Source organism: Elephas maximus, chromosome 3 (assembly GCF_024166365.1).
Source record: "Elephas maximus indicus isolate mEleMax1 chromosome 3, mEleMax1 primary haplotype, whole genome shotgun sequence".
Classification (NCBI taxonomy): Eukaryota; Metazoa; Chordata; class Mammalia; order Proboscidea; family Elephantidae; genus Elephas; species Elephas maximus.
The window spans coordinates 184,127,739-184,153,342 of record NC_064821.1 but is presented as its reverse complement, the minus strand read 5'-3'; the positions used below and the strand labels follow the sequence as shown (position 1 = coordinate 184,153,342).

At 41.1% G+C, this 25,604-nt stretch overlaps 1 protein-coding gene across 2 annotated transcripts in view; it reads left to right on the top strand.

The window, feature by feature from the left end:
• The first annotated feature begins 7,066 nt into the window (after positions 1 to 7,066).
• The window catches only part of OTUD7B (OTU deubiquitinase 7B), a 59,311-nt gene continuing 40,773 nt past the window's right edge, over positions 7,067 to 25,604 (top strand). The window contains exon 1 of one of the 2 annotated variants that reach the window (XM_049880313.1): positions 7,067 to 7,418. The gene's annotated coding sequence lies outside the window, so the exon portion shown is untranslated. Of the gene's footprint in view, positions 7,419 to 17,097; positions 22,764 to 25,604 lie in introns of those variants that run through there. The other variant, XM_049880314.1, reaches the window with a different exon arrangement.

Genomic DNA, 25,604 nt, shown 5'->3' with positions numbered 1-25,604 from the left:
CTCTACTCTGGTGGAAGGAACGCATAGAGTCACTGTACCAAAAAGAATTGGCCAACATTCAACCATTTCAGGAGGTAGCATATGAGCAAGAATCGATGATACTGAGGGAAGAAGTCCAAGCTGCACTGAAGGCATTGGGGAAAAACAGGGCTCCAAGAATTGATGGAACACTAATTGAAAAGTTTCAACAGGCTGATGTAATGCTGGAAGCACTCACTCGTCTATGCCAAGAAATTTGGAAGACAACTACCTGGCCAACCAACTGGAAGAGATCCATATTCGTGCCCATTTCAAAGAAAGGTAATCCAACAGAACGCAGAAATTATTGAATAATATCATTAACATCACATACAAGTAAAATTATGCTGAAGATAATTCAAAAACAATTGCAGCATTACATCGACAGGGAACTGCTGGAAATTCAAGCTGGATTCAGAAGAAGATGTGGAACCAGGGATATCATTGCTGATGTCAGATGGATCTTGGCTGAAAGCAGAGAATACCAAAAAGATGTCTGTCTTAGTTATCTGGTGCTGCTATAACAGAAATATCACAAGTGGCTGGCTTTAACAAACAGAAGCCAATTCTCTCACAGTCTAGGAGGCTAGAAGTCCGAATTCAGGGTGCCAGCTCAAGGGGGAGGCTTTCTCTCTCTGTTGGCTCTGGAGGAAGCTCCTTGTCATCAATCTTTCCCTGCTCTAGGAGCTTCTCAGCACAGGAATCCTGGGTCCAAAGAACATGTGCTCTCCAATTTCTTCTTGCTTGGTGGTAATTAGTTTCCCCTCTTCTCTGCTTGCTTCTCCCTTTTATATCTGAAAATAGACTGACTCAACATACAACCTAATCCTGTAGATTGAGTCATACCTCATTAGCATAACTGCCTCTAATCCTGCCTCATTAACATCATAGAGGTAGGATTTACAACACAGGAAAATCACATCAGATGGCAAAATGGTGGACAACCATACAATACTGGAAATCATGGTCTAGCCAAGCTGACATACATTTTTGGGGGACACAATTCAATCCATAACAATGTTTACTTGTGTTTTATTGACTATGCAAAGGCATTTGACTGTGTGGATCATAACAAATTACGGATAACATTCCAAAAAATGAGAATTCCAGAACACTTAATTGTGTCCATGTGAAACCTCATAGACCAAAAGGTAGTCATTCAACCAGAAGAAGAGGATACTGCATGGTTTAAAATCAGGAAAGGTGTGTGTCAGGGTTGTATCCTTTCACCTTACTTATTCAATATATATGCTGGCAAATAATCAGAGAAGCTGGACTATATGAAGAAGAATGTGGAATGAGGATTGGAAGAAGACTCGACCTGCGACATGCAGATAACACAACCTTGCTTGCTGAAAGCGAAGAGGGCTTGAAGCACTTACTGATGAAGGTCAAAGACCACAGCCTTCGGTATGGATTATACCTCAATATAAAGGAAGCAAAAATCCTCACAACTGGACCAATAAGTGACATCACGATAAATGGAGAAAATATTGAACTTGTCAAGGATTTCATTTTACTTGGACACACAACATCCATGGAAGCAGCAGTCGAGGAATCAAATGATGTATTGCTTCGCACTGGGCAAATCTGCTGCAAGAGACCTCTTTAAAATGTTAAAAAGCAAAGATGTCACTCTGAGAACTAAAGAGCATCTGACCCAAGCCATGGTATTTTCAATTGCCTCATATGCATGCAAAAGCTGACAATAAATAAGGTAGATAGGAGAAGAATTGATGCCTTTGAAATATGGTGTTGATGAAGAATATTGAATCCACCATGGACTGCCAGAAGAATGAACAAATCTGTCTTGGAAGAAGCACAGCCAGAATGCTCATTAGAAGCAAGGATGGTGAGACTTCGTCTCACATACTTTGGACATATTACCAGGAGGAACCAGTCACTGGAGAAGGACATCATGTTTGTAAAGTAGAGGGTCAGTGAAAAGGATGAATACTCCCAGTGAGATGGATTGACACAGTGGCTATAACAATGGGCTCAAGCATAACAACAATTATGAGGATGGCACAGGACCGGCCAGTGTTTCACTCGGTTGTATATAGGGTCAATGAGTTGGAAGCCACTGGATGGCACCTAACAACAACAACTACTCTGGTATGCCCTCATGAGCATAATAAAAGAGAACCTCTATTTCCAAACAGGGTCATATTTACAGGTACAGGGATCAGAACTTCACATTTTTTGGAGACACAATTTAATCCATAACAATGGCTTAAATAGTAAGGAAGATATATTATCCCATACAACAAGAATTTCAAGTAGGACCGCACCCACTTGATTAATTCACCAGTTCACCAAAAACCCAGATTCTTTTAATCTTTCTGTTCTGCCAAGCTTAGTGTGTCAGCTTGTCCTCAGACCAGCACAATAAAACCAGCACAGCAGTTCTAAACCCAGCAACATTCATCAGCAGAAAAGAATAATTTCTTCTTTCTTTTGTCTCATTATAAGGGCAAGGAAGTCTTCCCCAAGCCTCTAGCAGATTTCCTCACATTGGCCAGAACTGTATCACATGCCCGTGCCTAAACCAAGTACTGGCAAGAGGAATGGAACCCTGTGATTGGCTTGGACCAGTCAGTTTTTCAACCTTTCCCCCCAACTAACCCAGTTTCCTGGCTTCTCCCTCTACCTGCGCAGTCAGTCTCCCCTGAAGTACATGGTCATGAAGAAAATGATGGCTACTTAAACATAATCAGTGTTCTATAAGCCAGGAGGAAGAAAAGGGATGAACATTGATTGGCTAAGCAAAGAACATGTGTGTTACAGTTCATGAGAAGGGAGAGAAAAGATCAATGCAGTATTTTAGGGAGCATGATTTAGCAGATAGAGGGCCTAGGACTAGAGAGAACCAGTTACAAGAGCCTGGACGTGAAATGATAAGTTACCAAAGCAATGGTTCTCAACTCAAAAAAAAACCCACCTTCAAATGTGTTTGTCCACTCGGTTGCCATCGAGTCAATTCTGACTCGTGGCGACCCTAAAGGACAGAGCAGAACTGCCTCATAGGATTTCCAAGGAGCGCCTGGTGGATTCTAACTGCCAACCTTTCGGTTAGCAGCCATAGCTCTTAACCACCACTCCACCGTGGTTCTCAACATTGGCTGCCAATTCATTCATTTATTATTCGCTCAATAGATACTTACTGAATGACTGCCATGGGCTAGTCACTATGGTAGGAACTATAGATAAAATGGTGAACTTATTTCATGGAGTGTCACAATCTAATGTATGAAACAAATATGAATCAAATAATTACACAAGTAAATATACACTTATGACCTGGTTAAGTGTTCCAAAGGAATCCAAGATTTTTTCCCTAATTTTAAAAATTGAGGTAAAATTCACATATAGTGAAATCCACAGATCTTAAATGTACAATTTGATGTACGTGTGTAACCACCATTCCTATCAAGATTTAGAAATTTCCATCATCCTAGAAAGTTCCCTCATACCCCATCCCATTCGATCCCCAACTTCCCCATCAAGATTACCTTTGCCTGTTCTTGAATTTCATATAAATGTCTTCTTTTTTGTCAAAAAATGTTTTTGAGATTCACGCACGTTGTTATGTTTAAAGGTAGTTCATTTTTTAAAAATCATATTACATTGTATGACTATATCACAATTTGTCTATCCATTTTTCTGTTGGTGGACATTTGAGATGTTTCCAGCTTTCAACTATTGTGAATAAAGCTACTGTGAACATTCATGTATAAGTCTTTTTGTAGACAGAGGTTTTCATTTCAATTGGGTAAATACCTAGGAGTGGAATTGCTGGATCATAAGGTAGGAATGTGTTTAACTTTATAAAAAACCCTGGGTTTTTAAAAAGATATAGATTATGGGCCTCACTCCCAACAATTCCAAATCAGTCAGTATGAGGTCACTACACATATATGTAGTTTTTAAAACGCCACAGAACCACTGGACTAAATTATAGTGGTGGTAGTGGAAAGGAAGTTATTTTGGTTTAGTTCTCTTTTCCACCACAAAAGCATATAAATGCAAATAATTTCTGTTTTTTTTTTTTTCCTGGTTAGCTGCAAAATAGCTTTCTCAGAACATTTTCCCCCACTCTATCCCTCAGCTACACTGTTGAAATAGTCTTTGGTTTTGGTTTCTCTGGTGGAATGCGAAGCTCTGGTCTTTCTACTCTCCTTAAGGTGAAGCAAAGGCTCAGTGAGCTCCTTGAAGAAGCTCTAAGATTGCTAAGACAAGTAAAGAAAAACCGGCTTTTAGGGTGGAAGAGAACTTTGTACCCAATGATAGTTGAGGGTGTGTGCCCTGGGTTTTCTCTGCTGCTTTTACTTTCTTTCCTTACTATTCTACCTGGCAGCAAAAAATAACTAGGTGTTTTGACTGCCTTCTTCTTCAGACTGCTCCTTCTGAACACCCAACAGAGTGACAGCCCAAGTGGCTGCACATTACTAGACAATACGTCCCCAGTTTCTAGGTAGAAAAACTGACACGTATGAATAGGAAGGGAGTCACTTAATGGAGTGGGGCTGGCTGAGCTGGGACCAGAACCCAGGTGGCCTGGCTCCCAGCCCAGCTGACCACACTGCTACCCACACAGCCTGGGCTGGCCAAAAACAAGCAGACCATTGAGCAATTGCACAAATAACAATGAATGATGGGCGGTCAGAGCAAGAAACAGTCACCAAGCAACTGCAACCCTATCCCTTCCTGGGCCCTAAATTTCCAGGCAAGCCTGTAAAGTGTGGTCACTTAAATGAGTTTGACCAGCAATGTGGCCTGGCTTTGAAATTTGGAAACTTCTGGTAGTCAATGCCAAAAGAAAAGGTCTGTCTTGTACTGAGGGTGGAGAATGCCTTTGAACACCATACCTGGTCATAATGACTCTGTGGTAATGGAGTTTAAGATTTGAAAGACAGTTAACAAATAGGCATAACCTGGCCCTGGGAGGGTCTTGGTAAAACAAGACAGCTTTCAGATTTTTTGAGGTTCCTCTTCTGCGGATTTGTTCTCCCACCTCCAATTTAACTAGCAATGGTTGGGTGTGATCAGTGGAGTTCAGTTAGAATCAACTTAGGTAACCAAGGTTCAGCCTACTCTCCTGTTCAAATGTGCCACTCACAACAGTAGCTAAAATTTGTGTTCTCTGCATGCTTGGCGCTCAGGCCAAATGGCTCTGCTCATAGTATTGTAGGTCCTGGGCACGACCTCATGCAAGGTACTCTGACCCACTTGATCTTGGTTGGTCCCAGACCCAGCTGTAAATCCTTAAGTCTAAATCCTAGGGTGTCTCCAAGATATATAGTTGTCTAGGATGTTATTTGGCAACATCATAATTCAAATAGTGAAAATTATTGGTGAAGATTATTGAATATACCATGAACTGCCAGGGAATGAACAAATTTGTCTTGGAAGAAGTACAGCCATAACGCTCCTTGGAAGCAAGAGTGGTGTGACTTCGACTCCCGTACTTTGGACATGTTATCAGGAGGGATCAGTGCCTGGAGAAGGGCATCATGCTTGGTAAAGTGGAAGATCAGGGAAAAAGAGGAAGACCCTCAATGAGACGGATTGACCCAGTGGCCGCAGCAATAGGCTCAAACATGGCAGCGATTGTGAGGATGGCACGGAATTGGGTAGCGTTTCATTCTATTGTACATAGGGTTGCTATGAGTCAGAATTGGCAGCATCTTTTTTTTTTTTTTTTTAACAACAACAACAGGGATGTTATTTGTTTCAGGTGCCAATTTTCTACTCTGAGCTGGATAGTTCTAATATTTCTATGCTCAATGCCTCCCCTTTAGAAACTGAAGACTTCAGGAAGTTGTGAGGAGATGGAAAAATTGACTGTAAATTTGTTTTTATATATGCCTATAGGGCACTGTTTTTTTTTGCTTGTTGTTGTTTACTGGGCACAATTCAGGCAAAAAACATTATTTTGAGTATGCAGTGCAGGTGTCACAATGTTGGGGATCTGAATTAAAATTTAGGATTTCGTCAGTCAGATTATAGGCTTGCCTGGTTTGTGTTTGTCACAAAGACGTACTGATTAAATAAATTTTCCTGCTTGAAACATCCACATTCTCCTAATATTCATTCATGCAACGAATATGAAAGGCCTACTGTGTGGCAGGCATGGCTTAGTTATGCTCTCATATCCACAGCTCATTGTAACTCACACAGCACACGTTGAGTTCTGCCTTATACGACAAAAGTTTTATGTATTTTACTAAATTGGAAGATCCTTGATGCCCGAAATTGTCTTGTTCTTCTTTTTTATAGTGATGAAATATATGTAACATTTGCCATTTCAACCAGTTTTGCTTGTACAGTTCAGTGACATTATTTACATCCCCTATGTTGTGTGACCATCACCATTTGTTCATTTTTGCATGCCAAACATCTCTGAGCACAGTGCCTTACACACCATAGAGCCTCAAAAAATACTTGTTGAATTAAATTATACTGTAATGCTGCAAAAGGCATTACCAAAAAAAAAAAAAAAAGCTACATAACTTTTTTTGATCGTGCTAACAGTCTAAGGCAGATGTATTAACTACGATATCACCGTTATCCAAATAAATAATTATTAAGCATTTATAGAGATGGGTATGTTCACTTCAAACGTGAAGGAACAAGGGAAGTACATCACTGGGTAGAGACTGGTCTGGAAGAAGCGTTGTTAATTTTCCTCTGGTCTGTCCGGACTGCGTAGAGGAACTAGAATTTCAGTCTTCTCATTCTAAAGTTTTTTCATCCCTCTCACCTTTCCAGAACTACCCCGCCCCCTTTCTACTTCTTCCCAAAGGGCTGTAGCCTCTGCTCTACCCCTAATCTCAAGAACCCATCCTGTACCCCTCCAGTCCCTGGTCAAGAACTCTCCATCCCAGGGGCTGTAGGAACCAGGGCCAGAAAACACGAGGTCAAACGCGGTGCAAGCGCCAAACTGGCCGCAGCCGGCGGAGCGGCGCGAAAGGCGGGGCTGCTACGGGGAGGGACGGGGTGGGGCGGGGCGGGGCGGGGCGGGACGGGACAGGGCCCGGGGGCGGCTTGGGTGTCACCACCAACCCGCTCCGGCCGGAAACTGGGGCTTGTTTCCGGCCGGACGGCCGAAAGCCACCCATCCTGAACCAGCTGCTGGAGTCGGAGTGGCAACCGAGCGTGAAGCGAGCAAAAAGCCACTCGGGGAGGCCAGTTCCGATCAGTCTCGTTTGGCTCCAGCTTCTGGTCCTGTGCGGAGCAACAGCCGCGGTCGCCATCTCCGCCGCTGCCTCCGCCTCCATCGTCGTCGGGGGAGGGGCCGGCCGGACCCCGGGGTCACTGCCGAGGAATGCAGAGAGGCGGCCGGGCCCCGCGCTCCGCCCCGGCCTAGGGCCTAGCCCCGAGCCCCGGGAGCCGCGAGGGTAACGGAGCCCCCCGCCTTGACACCCTCCCCTTGTCTGCTCCCGGCCCTCCCGCCTCTTCAGCCCTCCAGACTCTGACCCCCTGATCCCCACTGTGTCCCTTCTCCTTTCTGGCTGTATCTCACGCGGAGCCATCTGCCCTGGCCAGCCTGCTCCCTCTTCGCCCTGGCTCCTCCTCGCTTCTCCCTAACCTTTCCGCCTTTCCCCTCCTCCCTTTCACCTGCGTCCCGCGTTCCTAGCTCCCCGCCGTTCCTGGCCTCCCTCCCCAGGTGTGCTGGCCAGTTTGGAGGTCCCCCGTCAGCGAGCCTTCGGGGAGGGATGGTGGGATTTTAAGGTGGAAGGCTTTCGCTGGTTAGGACTGCAGGCTGCTACTCAGTAGGATAAAGTTCATTTTAAGGTTTCAACATAAAAGTAAAATGAAAAGAAAACAAGCTTTTCTCCCCTATTGATAGGCAAACCGGTAGGCGTCCAGTATGGAGGAAGAGAGCGAAAAAGATGTATGTGTGTGTGTGTGTGTGTTTGTGATTCGAGGGCAGGCTGTGAACTTTAGAAAAAAGAAAAGTTGCCATGAGCCGATGGAAACTTTAGAAGCTGATGATGAGTAAGCCGGGGGTTGCGTGATCTCACTGCTCCTCTCATAATTACTAGGTTAACGGTGTGGCTCGGGTCGAGATGGAATGGGATTTGTTTACTGGGCCGGCGTATTTTTAGCTTGTCGGCTCGCAAGGACCAGCGCTCTGAGGCAGCTTCTGTCTTTCTTTCTTTCGGCAGAGTACAGATATAAAAATTAAGTTAAAAGAAGCTGACTGAGGAATTATGTAAGAGGATTCCCCCGAACACTTCAGGGAGTTTTCGTGAATGTAAAATCAAGAATTAGCAGGACTTTACCTTTTTTTTTTTTTTTATGTATGTGTATAAGATACTGAGTCGGAATCGACTCGACGGCACTGGCTTGGGTATAAGATACTTTATTTAGAAAGTCGAAAGCTGGCAATTTTTCATTTTTTTGCTTCTCATACCGCACATTTCGCAGCTCTTTGAGGAGCTCTTTGTCTTTGAGAACCTATTCCAGAGGTAGGAAAGGACAAAGTAGAGAGGAGATGGTAGTAGGACTAGTCCAAAGGGTAGCTGGTCCTTAAATTCTTTAAAAACATTTCTGTACTATATAACTTTTAAAAACACTTAGAAAATTTTCCTTCCTAGAAAAGGAGATTGCATTCCTGGTGGGGTGGAGGGCAGAAGACTGCAGGGACTTAGGCTAGGTGGCTAGGGAGAATCAGACTGTAGTTAAACATTTGCCATGCATAATTTACAAAGGAATACATTAGAAGCAAACAACAAAGAATTAATTATACTCTTTGCCCTCATTGTTTTTCAAGCAGTTCTTTTTAAGTTTAGTAACCAGCCTGCTGTGCTGCTCTATTGATATTTTGAAGGCTGAACAGAACTGTAAAATAAATGAAGTTGATGTTGGTCATCTGCAGGCTGGTGTTCATTCTGTGCTAGTTTTCACTAGCTACCCAGCGTGCCTCAGAGCGCCTCCCCAAGTAAGGGGCCAGTTACTATGTACAGATTGCAAATGAATGCAAATATTACCTCATCCTAGGAATAATTGAGAGGGTAAATATGCTGAGAACATATATTCCAAAACAGAAATAGATTATTTTTCAATTTCTCCCCCACTTTGGATTATCAGCACCTTTCTGCCAGTAATTATCCATTAACGTGAATAATTTATAGTTGGACAGATATCCACTTTGGACATTACGTGTTTGAGCAGGAAGGAAAGATGGAAAGGAGATAATTCTCAAACTATTATTTTTTGTGTGTGTGCCTGATCTGACTTACCCTGTTTCATTTAATGGCAAAGACTTGCCGGGGGTGGGGTGGGGGTGAGGGTAGGGGTGTAAACCTTTGCCAAAGGAAGGGCTGCCTGCTGACTTGTATGAGGCAGGATGACTAGTAATGAATGCTAATTTTTAGCTGGACTCTGAGTGGAGTTATGTCACCAACAACTGGGGAATTTTCCTAAAGCTTTATTTCCTTAATGTCTTTCTTTTAAGACCTCTGTTGAATAAAAAGATTTAATTTGGAGAGTGAAATCTAATTTTTATAAAAATCACACACACCCTCCTAGAGTCCTGCCAGTCTGTTGACTATCAATAATTGCTTTAATTTGTGTGAGTTGGTTGGTGCCAATATTATTGATGGTATCTGGTGCTCCTTGGAAACTCTATGGGGCAGTTCTACTCTGTCCTATACGGTCACTAAGTCAGAATCGACTCGACGGCACTGGGTTCTGGGTTGGGGTAAATTCTATTTATATCTGTATCTAGCAACTTTCCCTAGGTTGAACTGCATATATTATTCCAAGGGGTGGGGCTTGGAGAGGCTAAATAAATTTAGGAATAAGCTTAGTGGAGGCCCAATAACGCATTGCTGCCAAGTGGATTCCGAATCATTGAGACCCTATAGGACAGAGTAGAACTGTCCCATAGAGTTTCCAAGGAACATCTGGTGGATTCGAACTGCCAACTTTCTGGTTAGCAGCCATATCACTTAACCACTACGCCACCAAGGTTTCCAGAACTGGGAATAGTGGTGGGCTTTTGGGCCTCTGGAAACCCTCCTGGCATAAAGGTCGGGAGTCCAAATCCACCAGGTGCTCCTTGGAAACTGTATGGGACAGTTTTGCTCTGTCCTATAGGGTCGCTGTGAGTTGGAATCGACGGCAATGGGTTTGGTTATTCCCAGCTTTAAGGAGCCCTGGTGGCACAGTGGTTAAGCACTTGGCTGCTAACTAAAAGGTAGGCGGTTGAAACGTACCAGCCGCACTGCAGGAAAAAGATGTGGCAGTCTGCTTCTGTAAAGATTACAGCCTCGAAATCCCCATGGGCAGTTCTGCTCTGTCCTGTAGCGTCGCTGTGAGTCGGAATTGACTTGACGGCAATGGGTTTGGTTTTTGGTTATTCCCAGTTCTCAGAAGGCATTGTTTGGAATTTTGAGATTCAGTATATGTTTCAGTAACCAAATTAATTATGATGGAATTACTCAGTATTATAAATAAGTTCGCAGATTGTATGGGGACACTGAGTGCCAGTTGTTGAAGTTCTGGAATCCCTGAATATCTCAAGTATGGTAAGGGCGCTGCCATAGGTCCTTCCCCCCGCTCCTTACCGCAGACACTTAGCCCACCGAAACCCTGAAACAATGCTCTGAAATGTGACCTCAGCAGTACCTTTCCTGTGGAAACCTGCAAGCTGTGGAGTAGCAGACGGGCGTCTTCTCAGCAGCCTCTAATAAATTCAGATAGTTAAAAATGTGTATAACTGGAATGTAGACACAAGGCAGTTTTATCATGAATGCTTGAATTCAGTACATTTTTAATTTAAGAAGGGAGTTTTTTCTTTTTTTTTCCCTTCAAGTAGGAGGTCTGCTGGATAATGATTGAACACTCCTGTGGACAAAGCAGCCTCCAGGCTCCAGTGACAAGCTTTGGGGAAACATAAAAGATGTAAAGACAGGTGCCCTTGCCTTTGGGAGTGGGATGGGTACATGATATGAATGACAAGGCAGATTATTATAAGCTTTAACATTTAAGAAACAACATGTAAACAAATCTTAGTGTGCTATAAATGGAGTATGTAAGGGCTGAAAAAACTTGGAAATAATGAAGTACAAATCAGTGAGATAAATTAAGGAAGATTTCTGAACCAGCAATTTTTTAAATGGATTTGGGAGGCTCTGGATTAGATAATAAAGGGCCATGGGCTATGGAGATGGGTGAACCTTGATTCAAATCCTGTTTCTACCTTTTACTATGTGACCTTGGATAAGTTACTTTTGTGTCCTTATATATAAAATAAGTATGAGCATTCAAGTAAGGGAAAGAGTATAGGGTACATAATAGTTTATTCTCTAAGTGTTAGGAGTAAAAGGAAAACATGTTCTAGGCAGAGAGTATAGAATGTACGGTGTACAGTGATGCTATGAATGACTAAGTTGTGTTTGTGGGGGGAATAAATGAGTGGCTGGAGAGAATGTGGGTTGGTCAAGCCATGGGTAGGGCAGGCAAGAGTTATGGTTGGTGGAGAGGACTCAGAGACCAGACTCTGCTGGGTGTTGACAAAAGGGTCAATAGAGTCATTGTAGGCCCTTGAACAAAGGATGGATTTAATGAGAAGTTTTGATTGAGCCTTCTGGTCCAGGAACTCGGGAACACGGAGTCAGGCAGGCACAAGTACATTGTGACTCTTCTGGATCATTCTGGCCTAAAGCAGGAGCCATAAGAGTCCTTGTATAAGTTCTTGAATTCAGGCAGCCTTACTCACTGTGCTGAACTCTGCTTGTACCTCTCTCACAGTGCACCAACCTGTGGGGAAGTCTTGAGACTATGACTGGATTCTCCATAAGTGTTTATGGTAAGGACAGTGTCATGTTTCAAGTGCATTTAACTCTCAGTTATCTGTGCTCATGTAGGGAGCACTGGTATAGGTAATTCAGAACTCAATGTAGACATTTCTTGGGTTGAAAAGCATTTTTGCTTTAACTGGATTTAAGTTAGTCTTTTGTGTGTGTTTATCCTGCTGATGCTGAAATGGATTTGCATTTCTAAGCCTGTGTTACCTGATTGGCACAGAACAGTCAAAGTTGGATTAAAACTTTTGTCCCAGAAACCCATAAAATGAATAATCTGTTTTGGATAATTGAGACTGGACTCTCCTGAGTATGCTGATAATGACCAGTTTCTTTTGAAAATCTGCGAGGATCCAGTGTAGCCTCTCAGGCCGCCTGCCTTAGGCTGAAGAGCAACTAGTGGATGATGCCTGTGTTGTAACCGGAATGAGTTTTCACTCATGGTATCGGGAGGAATCCCACTGTACTATGTTGCATTGTTGAAGATTAAGCTGGATTTCTCAAAGAACTTGAGCTTTGTAAAGGCTCTTCCAGAGGCTCCACAGAAAGTGTCAGATGTTTTCCTTCTGAAGGAAACTTGTTTGAAAATGTAGTCAACTTGAAAAAAAAAATAGAAATGAGGAAAAGTGTCCATGTTTAAAAAGTGGACAAAATCACACAGCTCTTCTTTCGTCGATGTTCTTTTAGCTGACATATCACACTGGAGCTCCTGCTGAGCTTCAGCCCTGCCCCCCACTCCCACCTCCTCATAATCATCACCAAAGCTCTGTGCTTGTGACGTCATGAGCACAGGATTATCGTTTACCTCTTGCCTCAGGAGACTAGTATTTCTGAGCTGGAAATCAGAGGTAGAAAAGTGAGAAATCTTATTTTAGACAGCCAGTTCTGGATTATTTTCAACTGTATTTTTTTTAGAATTATGTCTTATCCCTTTATGTCCTCTAAGAAATAGTTTTGGATAGGAGAAATTACTGAACTATTATTTTTAATGACCCACTGTGAGTTTAGTTCTATCCTAGGTGCTACAGAGGTTTAGGAAAAATGACAACTTTGTACCATCGAAGAGCTTGCAGTTCACTTGGGAGTGAGGAATAGGAAGGAATGAACAGTTATTGAGCCTCTATTATTATAAAAATAAAAAATATGGAAGTATATTATCAGTTGCATAGTACAGACTATGTACCATTGGTGTTTTGGGAAAAAGTACTCAAGTAGTTAAGAATGATGTCAGAAATTATAACTTACTCAGATCTTAAAAAATAAATACATTTTTATTAGGTACAAGGGAGACGGGTTGGCACATGAGATCAAGAAAAAAAAATTTTTTTCATTTTTGAGCTGAAAGGGCCCAAGCAAAAGCCCGGAAACAGGAATGTACCTGGGATATTCTTGGGTCAGTGATGAGACTGACCTGAATAACAGAGAATAGTAGTGAAATGTAGTTCGGTAGGTAGGTTTGAAGCTATTTTACGTTGTTAGTTGTGTTCGAGTTGGTTCTACTCATGGTGACCTTACATATCACAGAACAAAACATTGTTTAGTCCTGTGCCATCTTCACGATCATTGGTATGTTTGAATTCATTGTTGTGGCTATCGTGTCAGTCCACTGCCTTATTTTCATTGGCCCACTACTTTACCAAACATGATGTCCTTTTCTAGGGATTGATTTTTCCTGCAGATGTTTCCAATGTAAATGAGCTGAAGTCTTGGCCATCCTCTCTTCAAGGAACATTCTGGTTGTTTATAACCCCAGAAAACCCATTGTTGTTAATTCCAACTCATAGTGACCCAATAGGACAAAGTAGAACTGCCCCATTGGGTTCCCAACACTGCACTCTTTACGGAAGCAGGCTGCCCCATCTTTCTCCTGTGGAGTGGCTGTGGGTTTGAACTGCCTAGCTTTTGGTTAGCAGCTGACCACTTAACCACTGTGCCACCAGGGCTCCTTTTGGTCATTTATAGAGGGTCTTAAAAGACAGGGTTTTATAAGTTTAGGTTTTTAAAAGAAAATAGAGAACCACTGAAAATTTTTGATTAAGATAGTAATAATATGATGACACTGGGACACAGGTCAGCTTAGAGGGAAGGGACATTGGTACTAGCGGGTATAAAGGTGACGAGGCCTGAGTTAGAATTGTAGAGGATAGGATAAGGAAAGAGTAAAAAATAGAATTTTGTGAGGATTGGATGTGAAATATGAAGGAGAATGATGAGTTAAGTATGACTAACATTTTAAGCCTTGATGTCTGAGACATTGAGATAAGGAAGTTGGGAAGGGTTCTTCATTTTTTTAGGGGAATATGAAGACGAGTTCAATTTGAGATGTGTTAGGTTGAAAGTGCTCAAGTGAAAGCTGTTCGGGTTATTGGAAATGTGAGCCTAAAGCTGGAGTGGAGGTGGGGGTTAATAAGATGGAAAATTTAGCTCTGTACTTCATTGATACAGCTTTGGTAGCCAAGAGAATGAATAAGCTCTCTGGAAAGAGCAGAAGGCCAAAGATAGTGTTACAGATAAACCTGAACACTAGTTATTTCCCACTCTTCTTAATTAAGGCCATCTTAATTGAGTCCTTCCTTCTTTCCCTCACACCTTTTTCTGTTCCTCCCCCATACTCCACACCCACGTCACATATCTACATTTGTAAGCACTGTCCTAGGCACTGAGGAGACAGCGATAAGTCAGAGAAGATATCTACCCACAAGGAGCTTCTAAGTTGGCACATGAGAAGGAGGCAGATGTGTAAAGAAATAGATGGAATGAAGTGTGATGGAACCTGTGATAGACTATGGAAGGGGGAGAGTGGCACCCAAAGGTCTATTCTGCCATAGGCATGCAGAGGTTAGAAAGTACCTCCCAGAGGAGATGACATTTGACCTGAGTCTTGAAAGATGAGTTAAGCATGTACCCTACAGGTGATGGGGACAGAAAACAGCATGAACAAAAGCTTAAATGCAGGAAACAGCCACACTTCCACTGGCAACTTTTAAGTAATTATTATGACTGGGAGACAGGGTTGAAGGGGCAGGAATGAAACTAGAGAAGTAGGCCAGGCCGGATCATCTTGTTCTACAGCAAGTGATGAGCCGTTATAGAGTTTTAAGCATTGAATGATAAGCTTCACATTCTAGAAAGTTTCCTGTGTCATTGATGTATAGGGGTGGATGGGAGAGGGACAAAGCAAAAGGCTTTTTAATAGCTTCATTGTACTTAACACATTTGTTGAGAGTGATCAAGTTTGTAGAATAATGGAATCAGAACTGGAGGAACTGTTACACTTTTTTTTAGTCTCCCTCGTTCATCTTCAGTTGGAATACCTGAGGTTTACTCAGGATCACAGAAGTGGTTTAGTGATGGTTTGATCTGGAATTTGGTCTTCAGTGGCTGCTATGTGGTAGAGATTAATAAATATTAGCTCACGTCTTTATTCCCTCCCAAGTCCCATTCCAGTGCTTGTTCCATTCTGCAACATTGCTTTGTGCCTGAAGACAAAGGGATTCTGTTATTCCATTCCACTTTCCTTCTTACCAGTCCAAAGTGAACAGTGGATTTCCTCAGATCTGGCTGAGGATGCCCTGAGAGTACCATGGAGAACAGGGACCTCCTTTTGACCTAGGGCAGCTGGGTGCCCTGGAGTGGGGTGAATAGGGTGTTAGGATGCTGTAGGTGTGGTGATTGAAATGTGGAAGAATGTCAGGTGTTTGTTTTATTGAGTGTTTGGATATATTTATCTCTCCTGCTAAGGTTCCTTCAAGCCATTTTCTTTTAAACTTAGTTGTAAGTTGTGCAACTGAAACTTTTTAAAGAAAGAGGCAGTGGTAAACTGGGCAGGGACAGAAAGTATATTTATCTAAACAAGATTTGTCGTTATACTTGGATTCTAAATCTTTTTTCCCTGTGTTTTAAATTTCATTGAATTTTTGTGGTGGAAAATTATTTGGTTTTTAAAATACTAAGTGAGAGTTTGGATTTGCATTTTAGTCATTTTTTGGGAGAACAGAGCCCTGAGGATAAGATAGAGGATGTTTTCGTATTCTCCTGGGGATAGTTGGGACCTGAGGGATTGTGAAAGGATAGATCCCTTTCATTGATAGGCCATCATCAAAACTTTACTGAGTTGTGGTTTCTTTACTCTTTTCCCTGGGCCCTGTCATCATCTTTTCCAGAGAAGGTCTTGGTTTGGAAGCTCTCCACTTTAGTAGAGCTGCCAATTCTTAATTCTTTCTCAAGTGGGCAAGGGTACATTTTGTTTTTGTTTGTGAGTGTTTGGGGGAGGGGAGGGAAGAGAGGAGGCACAGAATAGCTACTCATAGTCCTTATCGGAATTCCTACGTGGCTGAAAGTTCCCTTGGCTTTGTTTTGAGGGAGATGACTTGGTTAAACTGGCATTTATGTTATGTGGGAAGGTGTTCTCCCCTCAGATAATCTGATTTGAGATGGCAATAAAAATTTCCTCCTTGTCCATTTTTTTCAGCCACTCCCCGTTCTCAGTGCTTCTTGAGCACACTGCCGGAGGGATGTGAAGAACCCTCTTCAGTCTAAAACAGACCTCGTCAAAAGTTCCCCGAAAGATTGCTCCTGACAATTCTTTCGGTGTTTGTGACTCCACTATTTTCTAGTCACTTGGTCCTTTCTTAATTAAAACATTTAATAATGGGACATTTCAAAACAATTAGAAAAGTACAGGGGAAGAACGCAGACAACTTTGAGCCTACAACCCAAATTTAATGGATATTGACATTTTGTCATACTTATTTTAGTTCTCCCTCTCTTTGAGATAGAAAATGTTACAAAAAAAAAAACCAAACCCAGTGCCATCGAGTTGATTCCGACTCATAGTGACCCTATGGGACAGAGTAGAACTGCCCCATAGAGTTTCCAGGAAGCGCCTGGTGGATTCGAACTGGGAACCCTTGGTTAGCAGCTGTAGCACTTAACCACTATGCCACCAGGGTTTCCAAAACTGCCCTGCATCCCTTCCTTCTTCCTCTTTCTAGGCCCTGACTACTTGCCTGAATTGGTGTGTATCATCCTATTTCATGTTTTATAATACACTAACAACCTGTAGTTTTGTTTTGCTTTGAAACTTCACTTTAGTGGTATTCTACTGTATATATCCTTTTGCAGCTTTTTTCCTCAACACTGTTGTTCACGTGTGCACACACATAGAGCTAGTTCAGTCACCTAAGCTTTAAACCTGCTTCCTCCCTTACCCTCCCCCCCGCCCTATTAAAAAATCCTACCCATCCATAAAGTCCCAGTTTAAACCATCTTTTCCTTGAAGACTTTCCGGATGTTTTTCTCTAACTGGATACGATCTTTACCGCTTGTGAAAATCATCCTATTATTTTAGGTACTTGTCATGTAGTAGTTGTATATTCTTATATTTTTATTTATTTGTGCCCATGGCATTATTTTTTTCTATGGCATACTTCCTTTGCTACACTATAAGCTCCTTGAAAGCAAATGTATAGTCTCTCTTATCTTTGTAGCTCTGGTGGAGCTTGCCAAGATAACTTACAAATAACAGGCATTTAGGAACTATTAAGTGACTAAATGGTTAGATTAATGAATAAAAGAATAAAAAAGACAATCCTGTGCATTGGTGAACTATCAGTCTAATTATAAATATTGGGGTGACTTCCATGAAAAAGCTTATTAAGAAATATTCAGCATTAAAAATTACGTAAAAGTGTACATAAGTTGTGAGAGCAGTCAAGATTAATTTACTGCAGGAGGTGAGAGCAAACATTTCTGGGCAATGAAATGGAAATTGATAGGTGAGACCATCCCCATGAGGAAACTCCTGGGAATTGATCCCGGTAGCTTTTGAGGCAGTGTGCTCCTGTGGCCAGACTCATTTCCCCAGCTATCAAATTCTGCTGTTGTCATCAAGGCCTTGACACCTTCACAGGAGATGGGCTGTTTGTGTTGAGAAAACGTGGGCTGTCTGTTCACTTAGTAAACACTGTTGAGGTCCAGGAATTCCTTGGTCCCTAAAGAAGAAAGCCTAATATATACATATGTACATACATACACTTTTAACCACGCTTTCTTTTTTATTGACAAGGCCAGGTTGTATCTCAGTGTAATATTTTGAAGCTTTTAATTCCGGAGTGTATAGTCTCAATAGAGCATCACTTTGGCGCTGTGGAAACTACACCCTTCTCCCTGCCCCCAGAAGAAAGAAATGAAATATTAAGTTGAACAAGATGAAATTGTCATTTTGTAGGTAAAAAACAAATACTGGCAATTTCATGTGACTCAACCCAGTAGGTCAGATCTTGATTTCCTGTGGGTTCTGAGGAACTGTATCATGGACCTTTTGGAATAGATTATCCCAAGCCCATTTATACTTGTAAAATGCATTTCTGAGCTTTAATATGCAACAGATGTTCTTTTGCTGTGCTCTTTACCTTGAATTTATGGTAAAAAAAAAATTTTTTTTCCTGAGCACACATTTAGTGTATTTGGGAAGGTTGTGGGGGGAATGTAGAGGAGTTGGCCAGAGCAGACTGTGAGAAATAAGCCTGAGATGAAAACTTTTGCTGTGAATATCTACATGTAATTGATCAGGTTGGCTTTAATGAGCTTACAGTTCCTATGATTAAATGACTTTTTTTTTCCACTTTCCTGCCATTTCGCTGTCTTCTCTCCATTCTTGGTAAGGGAGATCTGGTGGTGGGGAAACCACGTAAGAGAAATTTGCGTGTAGCCCCATGACTTTATTTGGTGACTTAACAGGCAGGAGAACCAGAGCATTAATTCCTAGCACGAGACTGTTACCTTATGGTTCCTAAAACTGTTTTTAGATATGGAGGGAAGGGGAAGGTGGAGGGAGAAGGGTGTATGTGTGTGGAAGTCAAGGGAAGAGCAAAGAAACAGAGTAGATAGGAGTTACAGATATCAGAGGATAGGTTTGAGGAACATGAACAGAAAAAGGGGTATAAACTTTTAAAGAGGTTCTGTTTCCTCTCACCCTTCAAAACCTGGCTCAGAATTCTTTATAAACCTTATACCTTGACCATATCAAATTTGTATCCAGGCTGCATACTACAGATGCCTACTTGGAAAACATCATATATGGAATGCAGCTTTGAGTATTGGTTTTGTGTTCTAAAGTAATTCCTCTTTGAAAAGTCAGGGTCATCTTAAATGAATTGGTCTACTAGTGTCTTTTTAAGTATTTTTGAATCATTAACTCTGACATCAAAGGAAAGGGAGAAGAGAATCCCTCTGAGGCTTTAGCATTGTTAAATCCTGATTGATACTCACATAAAGATAGTGCTATGTTAGGAACTGAGACCAGACAGTGGGAAAACATAATGCTCCTTACAAAAATATGCTTTGGACAGCAAGCTCTCATTTGTTTTAAAAAATTAACTGGTCTACGCGTTCCTTTGTGAGCATTAGCTTTTGTCTCATTTCAGCTGGGAGCTCACCCAGCTGAATTTTAGACCATTCATTTCCTGAAATTTTCTATCAATACTAAGGATAAGATTCTCTGACATGAGGAATCCATGGTTCCTGTTATTTACTGCCTAGGCCTAGAGACTTCCCATAACCCTTCTCAGAACTCTGAAAAATAGAGTTTGAGAGCTAGACTTAAGATTTGCTGCATCCAAGCTTCTTTGGTTGTCTAAAATAAATTCCTGGTCGTTTGGCACAGGAATTTATTGTGAAATTTAAGATTTAAAATTTTCACTAATTCATTGTGAAAATTAAGATTTAAAAAATCCTCTATGAAAATTTCCCTTGATGTTTGCTGCCTTGTTGAGAGTATAAATTCCTTTCTGCAGAAGACCTGCTGTGTGTTGGAATTTTGGCAAGATGTTCTAAGGAGATGCCAATGAAGTGTTACCCAGTAAATAGATAGTAGGTCACTATGAATCGAAATTGACTCGACAGCAACACTTTTTTTTTTTTTTCCTTTAGGTAGTAGGAGAATTAGGCTCTTGGGAATTTTCATTCTGGGTTAAATAGGACATAGTTACATATACATAAATACCAGGTGTCAGTTGCCATCAGGTTGATTCAGAGTCACGGCAACTCCACGTGTGTCAGAATAGAACTGTGCTCCACAGGATTTGTGACCACTGATTTTTCAGAAGTAGACCAACAGGCCTTTCTTCCAAAGCGCCTCTGGGCGGACTTGAACCTCCAGCCTTTCAGTTAGCAGCCGAGGGCATTAACTGGTTGCATCATCCAGGGTCTCCATATACATAAATACATACATAGGAAAAAAATGTGAGAAACAAATGCTGGCTATGTAGTAGTATGTATCATATAGCATTCTAGAACTGAGAAGAAATGTACATATTGTCATCATTTTCAAGGTGAGGAAAATGAGCACCAGAAAATTTAAATGACTTGACCCAGGTAGTAGTTACCATCAACAACATTTTATTAGATATCTGCACCCTGAAAAGTTAGGCCCCGAGTATAGAAAGCATTATAGGTCATCAAGACAATAATTAGTTGTGAAGACTATTTACATAAAAAGATAAATAGTAATACAAAGCCATGGGTCCTGGGTGCCACGTAGGTCATACCGTTAGTTATATAGTGTTGTATAGACATTTAGAGGAAAACAGGTAGGGAAAAATTGTATGGAGTCCTTAGAGTATCTAGGCCTTGGGGAAGGGGAAAGACTGGGTAAATATGGAGGAAAAGCATTCAAGGCAGAACAGTGAGCTGAGCCCACATTGCTGTGGGGAGAGAATAAGGAGTTTATAGCTTATTTACCTAGGAGGGTAATGAGCTGGAGAGTTAGATAAATTGGGAAGAACCTAAAATCTCAAGTTAAGGAGTTTGGCTTATATCTAGGCCATGAAACATTCCCAAGCAGGGAATTGTGTGTATAAATTAGTACTTTAGGAAATTTGAGCAGTGTGATGTAAAACGGAGGAAGAAAGACCAGTTGTGATGGTAATGGAGAAGGGGGAGAGAGATTTGAGTGATGTAAGGAAAAAATAAACAACATTTGGTAACAGGTTGTTGTGGGAAGAGGGATAAGAACAGTGAGCACGTTTTCAGACTGGATAATAGCAGTAGAAGACCCGGGTTTGGGCAAAATCTAGCCCGACATTCTCGGTCAGTCCTGAATACAGAGAGTTCAGTGACTGGTTTAAGTGCGCGTGCATGCCTTGTTAAGTGGTATCGTTTGGTGTAGAACCCACTCTTTTGATTGCTGCCCATGGCTTTTTCTATCATACATTGCTTAAGAGGAAACGGGTCAAGTGGTTAAAAACACAGAGCAGATGCTTGGGAACTGAAATGGGAAGTTGAAGACCACATTATGATGAGGTTTGACCACAGGCCGTTTCAGTTCTGTCCGGTTTCCCCTCATACTTACACACTAAACGTGTATGCTTCCGCCCGTCAGGCTCACTGTGCAGCAGTGGCCTGGGTTCCTTAGAGCTTTCATTTTCTGAGATTAAATTCTTTGTATTCAAGGAATAAGATTCCTTTAGATTTTGAATTTAATTGCATATTCTCTCTGACCTCTTTTTTGAAGATTATATAGTTTCTGCCTTCTCCCCCATCCGCGTTCTGCTGCCTTGGTAGGTAGGCTGCTTTGGTTTCAAGCAGGAGTTGAAGTAGCCTCAAAGGCACCATTAGTCTTTTTGGAGTAAAGAGGGGAGAAGTTTTGTACCCAAATTTTTCAGACTTATTTTTACCTAGTCAGGAGTTAAGAACAATTTATTTACGTAAATTTTTATTAACTAAAAAAAAGAGTGAATCAGTTTTTGCTAATGAGAGGTTTTTATAGGGCTTAATAGCCCTCAAAAAATCTGTTCTGTTTGCTTCGTAAATATATAGTCAGGCATATTTAAGATGCACCCCTTTTTCTTACCCACCGTTTTCTTCAGGGCTCTTATCTACCTGGTAACAGATACCCGAGGATTCAAACTAGAATTTTCTAAATCAACTAACATTTACTATGCGTTTACTGTAAGGGTCTGGGGAAACCCTGGTGGCATAGAGGTTAAGTGCTCTGGCTGCTAACCGAAAGGTCAGCAGTTCAAATCTAACACGTGCTCTTTGGAAACTCTGTGGGGCAGTTCTGCTCTGTCCTGTAGGGTAGCAATGAATCAGAACCACCTCCAGGGCAGTAGGGTGTTTTTTTTTTATAACAGTCTGGCACTGTTAATTTCATCTGCCAAGACTGGAATATTCCTGGGTTTTATGACTAGGTCCCTAACAGTAAATGTCTTCCAATACTTGGCTTCTACAGTCCTTATTCCATTTTAATCCTTGGTCTAGTTCTGTCATAACTTCTGACCTGGCTGGGGAGTAAAAAGAAGAAAATGTTACTATTTAATAGCAATAATCTACCCTGAGTCATGTATTTTACTAAGTAGTGTGTATATTTCTTCGTTTAATTAACATAATACTGTAAGATGGATACTCTTATACCTCTTTTACAGATTAATTCATCCAACAAATGTTTATTACTATAGGTTAGAGATTGTTCAAGATCCTAGAGATAGCACAGTGAATAAGACAGATGAGGTCCCTGCTAAGGCACAGAGAAGCGAAATAACTTGTCCAAGGTCACACAGCAAGAAAGTGACAGAGGTAGGATTTATATGTAGTTCTGACTGACTCCAAAAGGTGCCATTCACATAACGTGTGTTCCCTGTGAGGTGGAGTCCCCAGTATTTCTTTGTTAAAAAGGTTCTTGATGAATCCAACAAAGAAATCTGTCTTGGCGCTGACAAACACACCTACCCAATAATGCTTTTCTGCCCCCCCCCCCCCCCCCCCGTACTCCTCTCCACCCATTCACACCTGGGTATAAACCCTACAGTGTGACCTGCTTCGGCATTTGGATGTGTTTGTGCTTGGAGGACTGAAAGAGTTTTGTTTGTTTCTTTGGCTTCCTGAAAGTTCCTTGCCCACTTGCAAGTTCTTTCTTGTAGCACAATGGTGAGTAATGTGGTGTTAACATTGTAATGTGTCACGCCAGTTGGGATTTTTTTGTTGTTTTCTCCCAGTTCTCTGATGAATATGTGAGTGGAGACTCTTGGGTCAGACAAACTTGCCTTCTGCAGTTCATCCAAATAGAAAGGGCTTTCTGTGTTCCAAGGACTAGAAAATAGTTTTTGAGGTTGGAAAGAATATCAAAATCCAATGTTTTCTATGCAGCTGAAATTAATTTTTTTGATTAGCATTCTAGGTTTATTCTTTAGTTTGTGCAATCCAAAAGAGTTTTTGTTTTAGATTATGACCATTATCACCATATGCCATACCTGGGATGAGTGGTGTTTATTCTGGAGCTAGGAGTTTTAAGGCACAAGCATTAAAAAATGCGTAGGACTCTGAGAGTAAGGAGTTGCTTTCCAGTAGGGATTGAGTTCCATCTGAGTTCTAGGAAATGGGTGGAATCAAGGATGCAAGTATTAGGACTATTTAGTATTGGGTAGTCAGTCAATTTAGTGTGGAAGATTCAGGAGTATCTGAGCATGGCTCTTGAGGCTAATGAGATGATTTATGTGGAATGTGTTTGGCACCCAATTAAAAAGAACCTATTGCCATCGATTCCAACTCATACTGGTTCTATAGGATTTCCAGGGTGCGGCTGGTGGGTTCAAACTGCTGATCTTTTGGTTAGCAGACAAGCTGTTAACCACTACGCCACCAGGGCTCCGGTTGATTAGGTACACAGTAAATGTTAGTTAAGGAGGTACTTGAATGTTGAGTCTTTCTAGGGCAGCTTCCTCATCGTTAAGTACTTCTTCTTTAGAAGAATATTTATTAATCATTTAACTGTGGGTAAAGCATTTGGGAAAGGTCTTGGAATAGCAAAGATTTATAAAATCAATTCTTGCTGAAACTGTGATCTTAATATTTACAAATTGGAGCAGTCAAGACTAGCGCCTAAGGGCGTGATTTAAAGGGAAATCTGTGATTTTGCTTTGCTATTTTATTACTATGCTTTTTTGATAGAGGTAACTTCTTGACCCTTTGGTAGAACTGAAAATGCTTGTGTTTCGATTCCAGTTAAACTGGATTTGATTTTTTTGTTTTTGTTTTTCAAAAGAATTTGTTGTGTCATATTTGGTACCTTATGTTTGACAGCAAAAAGGAAGTTAAATTGATTAACTGCAGGAAAAAGCTGGTCTGTTACTGAAAAAACAAAAACCTTGGGCCCTTTAAAAATTACAAAGTCTTGGACTTTCCTGAAACAACTAAGCAAGAAATATATCCTTAGAAATTGTAGTGCCTCAAGTATTACAAACCTGTGACACTGGAAAAATTCCAGAGTTACCTAAACCGCAGCGCTTTTGTTTTTTTCCTGCATAGCATGAACAAGGGCTGCTGAGGTTTTTAAATGTTAGTCTGTTGATCAATCATAGAATGGTAGTCAGGAGTTCTGCTTAGTAACTTCAAGCCTTGTTAGCTTTTCTTGTTTCACTCTGGGGTGAAAATTCATGCTTGCTAATTAGTTGATAACCACATCACAGTACATTTGCTTCTTGCATTACAGTTTTAACAAGTTTGGCCAAAACAATGAGTTTTAGTTAAAACTGAGATTGTCCCAACTGGATCCTTCAGTTAAAAACTGAAGTACAAGAACACCAAACTGATCACGTAAAGTATGGAAACACAACAAGCATATTGAACACCCTCTCGGAATTCTTTTAGTAATTCTACGTGGTATCTATATCTCCCAGTTTCTACAATATCAAGCATCTGTTGGAGGTCTCTCTGTAAATAGTGATTCACATTGCATACTTCCCATGGTCAGAATCAACCCTGTAACAAAATCAGTCAGATGCTAAAGCCCCAGAAACTCTTTGTGCTCAGTGAAAGAATCCAGTGCTAAAACAGCATTTGTGCTGTCTGAGATACAGTAATGTCTCACAAGACAAATTTAAAATAATATTTCTGCCACACACCTGCTTTGGTAGTAGTAACAGCCTCCAGATTTTACATAAATTAGTTTAAAAACATGAATGGGTAGATAGAAACAGGATAAGGTATCTTTTTTTAAGCCCTCAATTTTAGTAGCTTTTAATTTTTTCAAGAAACTGAACCCATGCTCTGTAATAGGTTAGATATTTTATATATACTTTTCCAGCAGGATAAAAAAAGTAAACCACTATTTGAAGGCAAGAACATTTACTCCTCTCATTCTGTGTAAGTTGGAGCAGTGCAGCAGGTGCGTGACAAGAATATTATACACTAGATACGGTCCAAAGTCATTCCATTTGCTTGTTTAATGATGTTCAGATTTCATTAACCATTTCTTCAGTTTCTGCAGAACTATCTCCATTAACTGTGATCTTCACATCCTCTTCATATCCAGGAGGCATGAAAGCCAAAGCATAAGGGAAAAGCTTATGACAATGTGCTCTATATGCTTCACCAGCTTTTTTATAATTTCCTAGGCTACCATCACACAAGGCTTCTAATACCTCCATACATGTCTAGAGGTTTCTGTTATTGAAGGATTCATCAAGTGTTGTTGCCAACTCTGTAGCTTGCTTCTGACTAGAAGAATCTAAATAATACACCATTTTGGCAGCTGATAATCTGTGTGGCAGTGAATCAGACTTCCTTGTCAGAAAAGTTTCCTTAAAATTTTTTGGATTCATTGCTCCAAAAAAGACAATTCATTTCTTGTTTTAATACTGTTTAAGCGTATCAGGTAAATCTTTACTTTTATACACTGCGGTACTAAAGAGGCGAATCGTACACTCGTGAAGCCAGGGATGACTAGAATCAATAGCAGATGCCCTCTTTACTGATTGTAGCATCAAAAGA